Source organism: Falco rusticolus, chromosome 9 (assembly GCF_015220075.1).
Source record: "Falco rusticolus isolate bFalRus1 chromosome 9, bFalRus1.pri, whole genome shotgun sequence".
Classification (NCBI taxonomy): Eukaryota; Metazoa; Chordata; class Aves; order Falconiformes; family Falconidae; genus Falco; species Falco rusticolus.
This window is the reverse complement of record NC_051195.1, coordinates 39,398,793-39,414,759: the sequence shown is the minus strand read 5'-3', so window position 1 is coordinate 39,414,759 and position 15,967 is coordinate 39,398,793. Positions and strand designations below refer to the sequence as shown.

General features: G+C 39.3%; 1 long non-coding RNA gene across 1 annotated transcript in view; it reads right to left on the bottom strand.

The window, feature by feature from the left end:
- LOC119153957 overlaps positions 1-13,584 on the bottom strand; it is a 41,348-nt gene extending 27,764 nt beyond the window's left edge. Inside the window, exons 1-4 of the long non-coding RNA XR_005106271.1 lie at positions 13,485-13,584; positions 13,279-13,366; positions 12,670-12,846; positions 11,710-11,894 (exon numbers count right to left, since the gene is read on the bottom strand). This is a non-coding gene — a long non-coding RNA (uncharacterized LOC119153957). The remainder of the gene's footprint in view (positions 1-11,709; positions 11,895-12,669; positions 12,847-13,278; positions 13,367-13,484) is intronic.
- Positions 13,585-15,967: the final 2,383 nt, after the last annotated feature.

The following is a 15,967-nucleotide window of genomic DNA, read 5'->3' as shown; positions in this document are numbered from 1 at the left end:
TAAACCACAACAACAAAAAAAGACTGATTTTTTCACAGGCCGCCTTGTGAATTCATTTTTGCCTCTGTAGTTGAGCACAACATGACCTTCCTTTTAGGCTTCCTATTCATAGCTGCAAAAAGGTGCTAGCAAATGAGATTCAGGGAATCTCAGTGAAGCAGGTAAGAAAGATTTTTTCTCAGAATTTTTGCATCACTCTTGGGCACAGATATTTTATGACTAGGTAAAGACAGACATCTGTACTCCTTAGGATTAAGCTTTTCAGAAAGTAAGGTCAATTCTTACAGCTGGGAAGCAATATCACGCGATAAAGTAGCAGCAAGTCTCTAATGTTACTGTTTCAAGGTACTTATGTGAAAATCACTGTCAGGACCAAAAGTTTATAATAAATTGTAGCTAAGGATGGAGGATGCAATGACCACAGCAGATCCACATCCCCTTATGTCTGTAACATTGTCTCAACGTGATGTTGCACACCTATGTTTAGCTATAGCATTTGAAACATTTTCTTACTTAGGTCTCAGCACTGGACTTTATTTTTATTATTCCATCAATAATCCGGTTGAATTCGGTGGAACTGTTCCTGAAAAGTGGTCAACTGCATTGGGAATAATAACAGCATATAAATCTATCTGCAAAAGTTTTGATTCAGATTTTTAAGTGTGCACTTCTACAAAGTCATGGTTCTAATAAATTTTGCAAAACATGCATGAAAACTGATCCAAATAATTGCTCATAACAACAGAAATCTTCAACAAATATTAACTAATTTTTTTTGCAGATAAACATTTGACCAGACTTTTTATTTAGAAGTGTGGTCCTTATTCATTGTTTGAACTCCTAATAGGATGAGCAAATTCACAATTTTATGCCAACTCAAGGCTGTTTTACATCAATCACCCACCATTCATGTTCATTCCCGTATCCTATATGGTATCAATTTGCGTCTCGTTGCATGACTCAAATCATAGTGACTACACAAAATCACACACAAGTACTCATGCAAACACTTCTTGCAAAGATTTTAGTCTTCTCTTTCTAGGAATGTTCTTGTAAGCAAAAGTTTGCAAGGATAAATACTAATAGAAAATAAAGTAAGATTCAAGGGTTGTCAGGGAGGTGGCTGGTTTGTTTGTTTGTCAGGAAGGGGGGTGGGATTCATGTTTGCCAGGCTTTATTCTTGCAGAAAAAAAGTGTCATTTTCCTATTTCTGCCATGCATGTGTTTATATCCTACACCTATGAAGTATCTATCATTGGATGCACAAGTGCAAGCTGGAAGCCAGCTGGGCTATGTCAGAGCCTAAGCCGGCAATCCTTGCAGCTCTTTTGACTCAGCTGAGGGGACAACTAACACCAACTGAGGATCCAGCCCTTAATGTCCTGTCAAAAGGGGAGGGCTGTGGAAAGCAATTCCCACAGAATCAGGTTTTGTATACATTTCCTGCCATTCTTTATCTGTAGTTTTCCATTCGTCTATTTCATCATTTTATGAAATGTCACTCCAATTATATTTGTTTTTACAGTTATGTTATTCCCCACACCATCCCCCATCCCCGACTCCACTACTGCTAAAGATTCAAGTATAAATAAACTCTATAAACAATTGTTTAGCTTTTAGACACTAAGGAATTATATTCTCTACTATTGCATAGTAACTTGCTGGGCTATAAATTGAACAGTTTAAAAAAAAAAAAAAAAAAAGAGAAACCCATCTGCAGAAAAGGTTTTTGAATCTGCTCCTGTTGATACAGCAGCACTGTCACAACAACAGAAACTAGTCCAGACTTGTTAACTCCAATAGCATTAAGTGCTCACTGTTACTGCTATGCAGATTATCTGATCCATGAAAATAGTAAGCTGCAATATGCTAAAAGGGTATTTACCACAACGGTTTCACACACTAAAAAGTCTATGTCTCAGTCCTGCAAACTGCATATTTTCTGCAAAGCTCCATAAAGAATCAAAGTCTCAACTGCATCAATTGTTTATGTAACAGAGCCCACCTCTTTTTTTCTGGATTCTTGTCCAGTTAGAAATATGGCCTCAAAAGGGACTAATATCTCTGTCCACTATATCCATTAACTACAGCTGTAATGATTTTTTAAAAATTATTATTTTACAGAGTCTCTATTAAAGGCTCTTGCTATATCTGCATTCACTTGAGGAGTCTTTAGGATTTCCGTCCCTTTAAATGTGCAAATAATTTTCCAAATCTTCTGACCTAGCCAACCAACCAAATTAATCCATCAACTTTAGAGAAATAAAGGAAACAAGACTCAGGGGGTCAAGATTAGAATTCCACTTGATAATCAGAAGGGCTACAGAACTAAGTTCTAGACTGAAGAGAACCGGCGACTACTTTATGCCAAATCTGTCACTAGCGTAAACAGATGCCATTTCCAAATGTATTCCAAGTTGCAGCTACTGATTCTGAGAACGTGACCTTTTCCATTCCAGTTATTCCTACCTCCTCCCACCTCTCAGTCCCTTCTCTGTTTTGGCACACAGCCCAATACTGCATGCACCAGTTATGTTTTCATAATACTCCAGTCTCAGTTTCCAGTAAGAGGTAAGAACAGCCAAAATGCACATCACAAGGCCCCTATAAATAGTTAAAATCTAAACAACAGTCCTAGAAGAACAACATATTGAAAACAGCAGCAAGAGGCTAGATCCTACAACTTGTAAAAATGCTGAAAATGAATGAATCAAACTTAGTTTAACTGAGGAATCGGGGTGCACAAGACAGTACTGTTTCAAATATGATTCTGCATTGATTAATAGCAATGAGTACATTATATTTTGGGCAAGCACAAAACACCGAGCACTTGTAAATATGTGTTAAGCAGCAAGCTACAGGTTAAAGAGGGACTCAGCTATTACTACACAGAGATTTCATTAATCCATGGATGCCTCATCCAGATATCCAGGTATCCAAAGGCTTAAAGTGTAAGCAAACCAATAGGTCAGCAATGTAGGCTCTGTTAAAAAGCTATCTGGGTTAGCCAGGCCTGGGTGTCTAGTCATCACTTAAAGATTTTGCTATCTCTTTTCAAGCCAAGTCTCAGATTTCTCCAGGACAAAACTGCTGAAAATAACAACTTTGAACAAAGTTATGGCTAAGGATGTTTGTTGCTTGACTTCAAGCCCACTTAAAGGCTGGATCAAAACTCTTGTCTTATAACCCCTTCACTTTCAGTGGAACAATGATTTGACATTCTCTCTTGCAGTAAATAACTTCAAAGTTATTTTAGTTTTATATCCTAGCAGCTCTATTTCTATTTCAAGTGACTTTAGCACAAGAAATATTGGACTAACAGCTCTGAAGACAAAAGACCTGGCTACAGAGAGCACACAGCACAGCAGAATAGCAGAGCAGCCTTTCATCCCCCTAACCATGACTCAGCTAGTGGATATGAACATGGACTCGCTCTAAATGCAGACTTCCACTTCAGCAACATGTGTCTCTGCATACTGTAATGGAAGCCTCTCAAAAGCTGTAGATGTCTAATTTGCAGATGCACTGAACTGAAAAATCCAGGACTGACAGCAATAAGACACCAAGATTTAAAATACTGTCTCAGAAATGTAAGGTCCACATGCTGCCATCCACCATTTGAACCAGCTAATTGTTATTGCATATAGGGTCGCTCTAGATCCAGTTTAGCAGTCGAGTTGTGAAAGCTGGTGAATTCAGCTATATAGCGTTCGCTCTTTAAAAGCTATATATAACTGCTAGGTCCATGCATATTCTTGAAGTTGGCCTGTGGCTGTCAAAGCCATTTGGATGCAATATATTAATATTCTAAGTATATTAATATTACTATATTAATAATATTAAGTAATTGCAGCCTATTATTGCCTACAAAATACCTGCTACAACAGGACTTGGAGTGATCACTTGTATGGGGAGATCCCTAGCAGCTCGAACAACCAGAGCAACTGCAGAGTTAACCATAAAAAACCCATTTCCAGTGTTAATAGAAGTTAGGAGGACAAAAAAAGAAATCCCATCACATAGCTGTTGTTGCAGCTATTACATATAAAAAGCTTAGAACCAGCGAAATGTCATGGGCTGTGTTCTTCAGCAAGTTTCAGATCCAATTTCAGAAGAAGTTTCTATGGCAACTGACTTGTTAATCCACGTGGTTTATATTCCAATTCATACTATATATCATGTTTGACAAACCTCATAAGCTATCAATTTACATCCAATTGATTCCTTGCTTGGGGATATAAAGTGCCATTTGCTGGGTCGCAGAGATTACATGTCTTTTGTACTTTCACACATTGCTTCTTTTAATTACAAAGACGAAAACCCAAACATTTTAAAGAGAACTTTAGTAATATACTGGAATACAATTTAAAAGAAGTGAACAGGCTCAGTGTTTGTGATAATGAGTACCTAGAGCATCCCTGTTGTTATTTCTCCACTCATTTCTTCTTGCACAGGCATCAGTGGGCAGGACTTGTCTACAATCTGCTGAAGCTCCAGCTAACCGCTAGCAATGCCATGGGTTATAGTAGCACGGGACAGAGAATGGAACAGCAAAGGATGCACAGAACTCATAGAGGCTGGCTCCATATCAAGGTCAGTCACTAGTTGTTCTAGTACAAGCATGTTTCTTTAAAAGTAAAAGTTACTACATCTCTTCTACAGGATATTTTATAGCAAGTGTACTCCCTTCAAAGAGTTATGATTCTCCCCATTCACAAGTCTCTATCCGCTTCAACTATGAATTACTTTGAACTATTAAAGTTCACCAGTTATAACATTCCAAAATATTGCAATCAATTTCATAAGACAACTTAAATTAAAAGTGAAGTTAATTTGAAGCTGTCTTGAAAAAACAGTTCTTAGCAGTTCTGAGTATTTAGCAGTCTTAAAATTAGAACTCGTCCTATTTTCCCAATAATTAGTATTTGTATCATCATTATAGTTTGCCTATCATTTTAGAAATCTTTAAAGAGCTTAGCTGCAAATACAAAGTCCTTGTCCAATGTACAAAAGTGTTTCTAACCTGTGAAAAACATTCAAAATTCCTTCAGCTACAGAGTTTAAGAGATCCCTATGGGTGCTGGGGAAAAGCTGGGGATGAAGACAACACACCCATTTCCAGATATTCAAAGCCTGCAAAATGAAGTATAATTTGAAATCACAGTCAAGTGCTCCCAAAAAGATTCCATCATTCAGAAGTTATTTGAGATATTAGGCATTTGGTACTTCCATCATCCCAAAACTTCTACAAAGCCTTCTTCTCTGAATGTCTTCCAAGCCTGACTCCCAGCTCAACTTTGAAGGAAGCAATTTCATTTTCCAATTCTCATTCAACCCTGAACCTTTCCCTCAGGCCACTTATTATCAGCATGGCAACAACAAGTCCCCCAGAGGTAAAGTTTTCCACTGTGATAGCCTCTGGACCCAGACAACAATTTCCAGAAGGCCTCTACCTAGAAACGCCGGCCCAGTCAGATGAGTTATTGCAAAATCATGCCTCCAACAAGCCCTATCATGGAAATACTATCAGCTGAAAGATTTCAGATATATCACTGTCTACCTGCTGTTTACATACTCATTAAAGAGCCTTTTCAGATGTCTGTACAAGGTATGTCATTTCTTTGTCTGGGTCACAAGTACAAAATATGTCTTACCCTGACCTGTAATTTCAATGGCAAAGTCTCAAATACATCCATGATTTCTTGCCGCCCCTCCCCCCAATTTCTACTATTTTAAGTACAGTCTTCAGACAACACACTTGAACCTAATATAGCGAGTTAAGATCAAACATAAGGCTTTTTCAGGTGGAAATCCACACTAAGAAGAGAGTGTGTTTGGTAACAATATTTCTTAGTGGTTTTCTGCAGAGTTCAAGCTACTGAACAGCTAAGTCATTCATTTAGCACATGAATAAGAGATGTCCCATAAAATACCGGGCTTTTCATGCAGGCCAGCTTAAAGCTGTAGGGATTCATTGTGAAGTCTGTTCAGAACAGTAGTTAAGTTTCTGGGGCAGCTCTGTTTTCATGGAGTGGAAACTACATTAACAAATCCAAGGTTCAGTACTTTTGTTCCTTCCTAGTCTGCCGTAGCTCTTTAGTTCAGTGTCTCTCCAGTTTCAACTACAATATCCTTCCAACAGCAACATTTCTGTGCTCAGATTTTTGCATGCACCATCAGTCCTTTAAATACCAAACCCTAAGAACTTAAGCCACATTGCAGAAATAGAAAAATGTTCTGCAGAACTGGGGAGAAGAAAAAAAAAAAGGAAAAAAAGGATTCCTCATATAGCTTTTCAACAGAGCTACACAATTTGCAAATCAATTTTGTTGTGCCAACCACTGATTTGTGCTTTTATACTGTGATATTATTCTGCAGTTGCTAGCAAACTTAACAAGACAATGCTTTACCACCTGATCAGTTGCATTGGAAAAATAATGGCATTTATCATTTAAAATTGACAGTAGATTACTTAAGTCTTGGTATAATTTTGGAGGTTTAACTCACTGCAATATTTTCAGCTGATATTCCCCCTCCTCTCCCCCTCAGTTTCCTTCTCCACATAAAACTGCCCCAGAGGACATGCATTTGATCCTTGAATGAAAAAGAAAACTGGTGGTTTAGAGCTCTGTAGAGTCTCTCCACAATCTGTGAAAAATACCTGAAAGCCTAGTAACAGCAGAAACCACTAAACAGAAGGTCTTCTCTGTTACAGGGAAATCAGGCAATTTTATGCTCACCAGCAAGTTGGAATTCATGCTGCATGACAAGTTTGGAAGCATCATTTCTGAGAATAGAAGCTTTTGAATATCAATAACGAGCTGCAAAAAGTGTTCCCAATAGTCCCAGCTACCATTTCTCTTTGAAAAGGGAAAGGGGGGGGGCGCATAAAAAAATCCACAAGTGGTATAAGTTTTTCTAAAATAATTCAGCATTTTCCTGGAAAGTGTTACATAGGAAAAAAGACCAAACTAGCTCATAGAGTCATCACTCTACCAGAGTTTCCTTAAACTGCAGTACATGAATAATGTTATGTATTATGTACAATGTTATGTTAGTAAAACAGAAAAACCCAAAAACTTACAAAGAAACCAGCACCCTCCCAAATGTCGGACTATGCTAAGCAAGCATAGCTATCAGGGAGGCAATGCTATTCAGCATTCAGTGCTTAGCCTTTATTTCTACATTTCCTTATTCCTTTCCAGCTGCCTTCTTGGGATATGGTTCATGAGGGGAAGCTTAAAGGTAAAAGAAATCAGAAGGAAAAGCAAGAACAAATTACCACTGAAGCTACTTCTGTAGTATGTTTTTCATTCACATTATGAATTTGGGTAATTCAAGATCTTTCTTAACTCATGCCACTACCAACTAACCTTAGATAACCTTCTTCACATTGGGCCTGCAGAAGGGTAGTGCAGATGTGTACTGCTGACAGACTGGTTTTTAGCTCCTTTCAGGCAGTACATGAAGATCACTGAAAGTCTTCCAAGAAGACCTTAAAAAATCTGTTGATCACTTACTCAGTGAGCTACTCTGAGTTTGCAGTGATACATCCTGAAATCTTCTGTAAAAGCCTTTCTCCATCCATTTCCATAAAGAAAGCTCACTTCAACACACACATGCTACTTCCTCCAAAACAAAAATCGCTCACAAGAAACTGGAGTCTCTTATTCTCCACACTGGCGCTACCTTAAAATCCATGGAGGGGAGACACTTCCAGCTCTCTAGCTACTGCCCTTTGCCTTTTGTTACAACTGCTCTCAATATGCCCTTGGGACTGCTCTGCAGTCCCAGGAATGCCCCTAGGCAGCCTGGCCTGAGCCAGCATTCCTAGTATACTAGCCAAAACCACAATACTTACAGATTATTCTCTCAACTGCCTGCAGGAACACATAGTTTTGTGTCAGAATGCAAATGAATTAACAGTTTTCTGTGTATAAAAGAAGGAATCAAACACTAGAAAGTTAATAGTATGGGCTATCAGTTTTCCAGGAAGTAGCAGAGAACCTTCTTTTTGTGCCCTGGAAACACATCATGTTACCAGAACAAACAAGTTAGTGACAAAAAAGCAGCAAATAGGGCCACATGAGGAACCCGTCTTCAGGTTCTGCTGACCCTAGGTAGTTTTCTACACTGTCCATTGCATAATGTGAATGACAGTGACACCAACACAAGCTCACAGGCCATGTTGCTTACTGAGGTTTTGCTTGTTATGGCCAGTTTACTCATGTCATCACACTGGCAACAAAATTTAGTACCACTGTAGAAGCTTCTCTCTGCTACCACAAAATATTTGCTGTAAACAGTAAAGTGGTCCTGTACCTTCAAACTTGCTCATATTTGTTTGATCATTCCATGCATTTTTGGGAGAAAACTGTTTAATTAACAGAGCCTCTTTGATTGCTACACCCATCACTTCTCTAACAATAAGCGGACTTCAGAGTTTATACAACAAACATAGATCATATGAACCAAGCTGATATTATTTTCTTTTTTTGACACACAGGTGAGTACCCTTGCCATCATTTAACACTACCCACCAGCCATCAAAAGAAAGGATTATATTTTTTTTTTAGATCAGCCATAGTCTCCAGCCCTGGATCAAAACTCCAATTAAATTGCAGCGGTTAAGGGACACTAGATTTGCAAGAACATTAGGCTGTGAATCATGTATTCAGATTGGTATTTACATCATGCTGTCCCCCTGGGGAAAAAAAAAATACAGGAACAAAGACTAAATACATGCAGGGAATAGTCAGGAATAGACTGAAATTGGCTAACAGGAAAGTTCTCTTATCTCCTGTCCTTTGCTTTCCTCTTCTGACAACAAAGCTTTACTTGTTTTCTGAAAGTCATCATATGTACAACTCCCTTAAGCCAAAAGGTAGTGGATGCTTTTAAAAGGTGAATAAAAAATGAAAACCATCTTCTTTCTCCTTGTATGTTGTCTCATGGAAGTAGTCTGTGCACAGGTCTTCTGTGTGGTAGGAAGCATCAAACTACTGCCTATCTGGGCACACCACTGACTTTTCTGCAGGTGCAGCAGACAAACATTAGAACCTTCATCAGAAACAGAGAGATCGCTACTAAGGGGATCTCTGACCCCACTGGTTGTCAGGTATTCCAGCAAAGTTAACTCCTGGTCCTGCTGCAAGCCAGTGTACCAAAATGCCATCCTGTAATTCTCAAACATGCAAGATGTTCCCTGTTGCCACTGTGCTGCATGTTTTAATCTTAACTAGGACAGGAGAAAGAAGTATTGCAGAGTCTGGCAGTGTGAAGTAATCAGTTATATTTAGTATTTCCAGTGTCATAGCTAGATAGGTTTTAGGCAAATAATGATTAAAATAAAACCTGAATGTCTGTGGGGAAAAAATGATATAAAGAACGGGGAGGAATGAAAAACACAATTTATCAACTTAGCAATAAACTTCAGAACTCTAAAAAAATAAAGATAGTTAAAAATGTAATTTTTCCAGGACATTTTAATTCCCTACAAGAGAACAACACCACTCCTTATCTGGAAAGAATAAGGAGTTGCATCTCAAGACAACTTAAAGCTAGATGCTTGCTAGGAATGGATTCACAGCTCAGAGAGCTCTCGAGTTGGAACTTACTGACTTGTGCCTATTTTGGAAAATACTCTGCACTGCCAGAAGAGAAAGGTCAACCTCAAATACCACAAACTGCATTACAGTATTATGCAGTATGTTTACGATGGGCAAGTGAGAGATCATCTTCTCTGTCTTCCAGGTGACCTATATTTACTGATCAAATATTCAAGTAGTTTTGACAGATTTAGAACTCACAACTTAAACTGAACTTAGGTACTCAACCTAAGGGAAGATTAAATGAGGAACAAAGGGAAGGACTAGACACTAAGTTTATACCCTTGTGTCTTCTACAGCACACTCATCTAATAGTTTTCCATTCTATGGCTGTTGCTTTGATTTTCTGAGGAATTTTGTGGTCAGCAGTACACACCTAACCGTGCAGTTCCTGCCAGCATGCCTAACCAACTTTGCAGTGACTGTTGGTATTTATAGTGAAGATATTCCACATCCCAGCAAACCTGACTCAGACCTCCCTCAGACAGGCATCATGTTAGCTAACATTTACCCAATTTCCTCTCCATGCAGTTGCTTTAGCATACAGCCAATTGCCTAGAAACTCATCTCTGGGGACACATAGAGGTCTAGTACAGAATCAGCCATGTATATTCTCATTGTATAATACTTTATTAAAATTGATTATTTTCCAAAAATTATACTGAACTGATCCTTCAAAGAACTCCTACCAATAAATTCTGAACCAGTAGATACATGCCAAGTTTGCCCTTTTGATCATATTTTAAACTCAACAAAAAGGATCCAAAATTCCAAAGTGGTCTCCAACTTTGAAAAGTAATTTGATCCAAAAGACACAAACACAACCTTCCCAAGGGCTATGCTGTATAAAATCTGTTTTTTCAGCTGGAGATGGTATTGAGCTACTTTCATTTTGTCAGTTATCTTTTAGATAAATATATAATGCTAGATATATGCGATGTCAAAACAGAACTGTATATTCCATGTAATAGTTGTTTTTTGGAAGCCTGTTAATTCATGCCAGTAGAAATTGCATTTGCAGAACAGTACACTTAAGCCAGATCACAGAATGGTTTGGGTTGGAAAGAACCTTAAAGACCATCTAGTTCCAACCCCCCTGCCACAGGCAAGGACACCATCCACTAGACCAGGTTGCTCAAAGCCCTTTCCAACCTGGCCTTGAACACTTCCAGGGTGGGTGGTTGTGTGTTTTTTTAACTTGCTAAGGCAACAGAGTACTCCATGAAGAAATACACAACAACAGAGAAAACATTCTTCTTCCCACTCTTCAAAATAAGACAGGCTGCAAAAAAATGACCCCGAAACACCATAATAGTATTTAGTTGATGTCAAGAATAGCATGAAATAGTGCTTTGCTTTACACCAAGAGCTCATTTAGGATATGGTCCCTGCAAGTGTTAACTCTGACCATGCTGCTTTTCTTGAATAATGAGCCAGTGGCTGAAGATTTAAGATCATTTTATTGGTGACAGCACTGGCGTGCTTAAGGGTCAACAAGGGGTCCTCTGAGCCTTACGGCTGAAAAGTCACTATCCTAAAAAGCAAATAATTTTATATTTGATGGGAAGAAGAAAGTGTTTGTCACATTTTATAGACAGGAAATAAAAACACAATCACAAGAAATTGGTGGTTAGATCTAAATATTTAAACAAACACAACTGTTCAAATTATTTTGCCAGACCCTTCCCTTCTTCAATCTAACAGTGCCTGGTAACAGAGCAGCCTGTCTATAGAGATAACAAGACAAATTCAGCAGTTAGGATACCATGGTTAACTAGTAATAAGCATCAGAACCAGCTGCTGTGACCATGATTTGAAGGAATGGGATGACAATTCAGCCCAACTTCATGCTTCCAAACACTTTTTCTTACAAGCGTTAAGATTAAGACTGAAGGAAAAAAACAGCTGATTTACAAGTCTGCAGGAAACCCAGGATAAGTCTTCACAGAGCTGTAAACACTGTGCTTTCCTGCATACAAGATACAGTTTGAAAGAGGCAGAATTTTCTGAGGAGCAGCAAGAACTCTAATAGAGGATTTATTAAATAGATATACTAAGACCAATTTCACATTTCTTGGCTATGCCAAGAATTCCCACATACCTCCATCTTGGAGCTTTGTATGTTTCCTTCTTCACGTATTCATCTTCTTCCTGTTAAAAGATTCCCAACAGCAATGGGAACTGGATCTTGCTGTTCATCCAAAGTCCAACACAAGCAATCTTGGTTACAAGTTCTTTCATGTCTTTTCTTATTCTTTCGCTTTTTCCTCAGCACCTGGGTTTCCACTGAAACCAAGAAAAAAGCTTTCTCACCAGATATACTCAGACCTTTCACAGACAAATCTCCAGAATGCTTTATTTTGGTGTCTTAACACTAGCACCACCATTGCTACCTCAGTGGTCCATTAAACTGGCCATACTTCCTCCAGTTCCTGACTCACTCCTAGCCCCCAGCTCTCCAGGAAACCCTTTCATCCATTCTCCATTCTAAGAAGAGAAATGGCCAACTAGGAAGCAAAATTACAGTATATATCTTCAAATCAATGGCATTGTACATATGAGGCTGACAAACTGCAATATCCTGCCTTTCTACTGTCATAACTGTGTTCTCTGCTGTAAATGCCCTCGTGTATTGATTTTTATTAGTATCAAATACCATATTAATAAAAATGAGGCCCACTGAGCTGACTGGTGATGCTTTGACGATCTGTCTAAATATTTCTAACAGCGTCTGCTACAGCTAAAAACAAGCCCCACAAAGCATGGTTAAACAGCTTAGCCTTACCCACATAAAGCACAGCTCATAAGGTTCTTCACGTCTTGCAGACTGAAACTCTAGGCAAATTACATTTGCCAGCTCTCCCTTGCCACTGTTTGCTGCAAGCGTCCTTCTTGTGGGACCTCTATAGTGCCATGCACTATGGCATCCCACAGTGCCTCACAGGAGAGATCAGAAGCCACTCCTATTGCCCTCCCTGACATGTAGAGAAGGCAGCCAGAGTTCATCAAAGTGGAGGCAAAAAGTCTGGTCTCTTTAGGGAGCTGAAACCATCAAGCTCACCTATGGGAAATGCTTTGAATGCCTGCATGCTTGGGTTGCATAACAGTCTGGGGAGTGTGCTCCTGGAATTGGTTCCTTCCCTCCAAGCACAGTAGAACCACCCAGAGATGTTTGGATTGAGGGTGGATCTAGCGATTCTTCAAATGTTCATGGAGTCTTCAAGCTGCATCCCTCGGTCTGAAAAGGCAATAGATGATATACAGAGGAATTTGTTATTTCCAATTATTTTGGTGATTTAGATAAATTTTTTTTATTCCTTTGGGAAGACACCTTCACGGTGCACAGTAACTGCCCATCCCTTGCAACGGCCAAGAAGGAATTGCAAGTATGTGTAAATGGGGACAGAAGTGCTGGCCTGTAAACCCAAACCAACCACAGGTGGTAGCTCCTACTTGCTTGCTCTGCATGCAGTTGTCAGATGCAAGGTATCCCAGCAAAACAGGTCACTTGTCCAAATAAAGTTCTCAAAATTCCTGTAACACAAAGTCATCAACTTTCCTCTAATTCAGTCATATGGACAGAGCTAGACAGCTGATGTATAACCCTCATCATTTTCCTGCTACAACTAATAGTGACTTAAACTCCCACCGCATGAGGCCATTTACTTACAACACAGAGGGTGAACTCCTTAATTGATCCCTGTAGGACAAAAATACTACTGAAGTCCATCAGCAAAATTGAAAACAGGAAATGTCAGCTAAAACAGAGGATGCAACACAGACAATGTCATTTTATAAAAAGTGACAAAAGCCTCAAGATAAGTTCCTCTCGAGAAACAGCTTTTTTATTCCACCCAATGCCACCAGCCGACTTACCCTGATGTTGTATTCATAGTCAGGTGGAGTATGATAGCTTTTCATGGAAACACACTTGCAATTTTACATTGGCGTACGGAATTAGACTCTATAACTCGAAAGTTATAAAGTAGGTATGTTTCTTGCGCGCAGATGCACGGGGGATCGCTCCTCCACAAGCGTGCGTGCCCGAAGTGACGAACCATCTCACATTTATACAATAAAACAAATGAATATTCAATTAACGCCTATACATACTCGTTACCTAAACCCGCTTACTCCCGCTTCGTATGTTAATTAGCTTACCAGTCCTTTGCCTGGAATGTGGTGGTCTTGCAGGTTTGTAGGTGATTCATGTCCTTGTGACCGTCTGATCTTCTCCAGCAAGGAGACTTAGCATTCCCTCCCTCTAGATAGCATTTGAATGTCTCTCATCCTTTTCTCATTCTTTTTTAAATAGCCCCTTTGTTAGAGGAAGAAGGGCAGGCGTCTCCTCAAAGCTGTGTGCCTATGTGACCAGACACCGCACCCATGACCGGTCACCATACCCACATTCCTTGAGCAGACACATACAATCACAATCGATACTCAGGAAAAAATGCTTATTGGCACATTTTCTATTAGCTTCTCTTACTGAGAAACAAATTGGTTTAATTTTGTCACACTAGACTCTGCAAGCACATGAGCTTGCTATGAGCTGCAATACAAAGAAACCCTTATATTTATGCATCAGTGTCCTTACCTTCCTCACTCCCAACCCACACACCAAAACCAGAGAGTAGAACAGGACCACAGATCCCCAATATAAACATACACCCCAAGTCAGGGGCATTGCTGTATTTAATTCTTCCCTAATTGCCAGTGCACTTGTCTGTGCTAAATTTCAACCCAATCTCAGGACTAAGAAACCCAAGCACCTTCTCAAGGTAAAACACATACGGGACATAGAAAGCACAAGCAGAGCTGCAATACAGAACTGATTTTAAAAAGGAGCCTCAAATGGCTGATATCTCTGAATTTGGCAAGGGAAAAAAAAACCACAGCAGATTTTTGTTACCTTTTTGGACAGCACAACACATCCTGTTATAATACCTCTATGTACACACAACACTTCTGTTTCATTAGTTGCTAGAGGACCACGCAGCAGGTAGGACCTCACTGGTAGATCTGGTCAAAAATTAAAAAGAAACCAAATTAATTCAAGCCCTATCTACTCTGATTTCTAGTTTAGCCTGACTAGTAAACTAGTGCAGTAACCAGGACTACAGACAGTAAGGGCTTTTAGGCTTCTTTTCCAATGTAAGCTGGAACCTGAAGAACTCAAGGTGAAGCACAGACTTTTAGTGCTTCCAACACTCCTCTCAGAGCAGCAGCTCTGAGAGGAAAACTCAAAGCTTCCAAGTTCTAATCAGCTGTTCTGCCTTGCTCAACACTTCCTTGTGTAACAAGCAAACAGGTGATTTCAATCAGAAACTGTCATTTCCAAGGGGGTATGTGAAAATTTCTGATTTGCAGATTACTGGAAGCCATGTTTTTATTCTGAGTTGGGATAAACTTGAGCTAAGACTTCCTATAAACCAGAAACACTGCAAGTGAATAATGCTTAGGAATAAACACTGCTTGTAATTTGGTTTTGTAGAGCATCAGTGTTTGGGGCATTGCAAATGGCTTCTTCAGGGTAGCACTCAAAAATCCCACAAACACACCACAAAAGTTAACCTCAGCAATTTAGGTTTTACTGAAGTGTTTCGCAATGTCAAGAGATGAACTAGGGAGAAAAACTGTGATAAATGATACGGGCATCATTTAAAAGACAGTGTCCTGGGTTTATAGGCCACTAGTTCTGATAACAGAATGAACAATACGATTTGAGGTCAAATCAGACCAAAAAAAAAATACTTTCCTCCCATTATAGAGAATAACATGCCTGCTCCTTGAGCCACCAACTTTTTTCATGGCTTTTTCTAGCCAATGATCAGCATGTCTTTCTTGTGATTTTGTCTATGCTTATAGACAACTGGTTTCTGGTTTCAGATTATTCTTAGTCCCTCTGTGAATATACAGTTTCTTGTAGTTACATTAAAGCAAGCACATCTAGCTTCTGCTAGATGGAACCTAAATAGCTTATTTTATGTCCTAGACCCCTGACTGTTAAATGCAGAGTCTTAGCCAAACTTGTAGGAGTTCTTTAAAATCAGGTATTGGAGGTTCATTCCCACTTTTCACAGAGACTGAACAATTCTTGATATATAGCCTGTCAGCTGCTGCATCCCACAGCATGTTGCTATGGTTTCATTAACTTGAAGCTGAAGCCAATATCCCCATTCTTTAGAGCAACCCACTAAGGCTTGTTTAAATATAGGATGGAGAAAGCAACTTCTTCTACCAGACCTCAGTCTGGACCAGTGAGCAAATCAAAGCTCAAATGTCCCCCAAGCGCAGCTCCAGCCAAGTCACACAAACCAAGCAGTCTGCAGTGCAGTGATCTTGTTCCAGATGTGGTC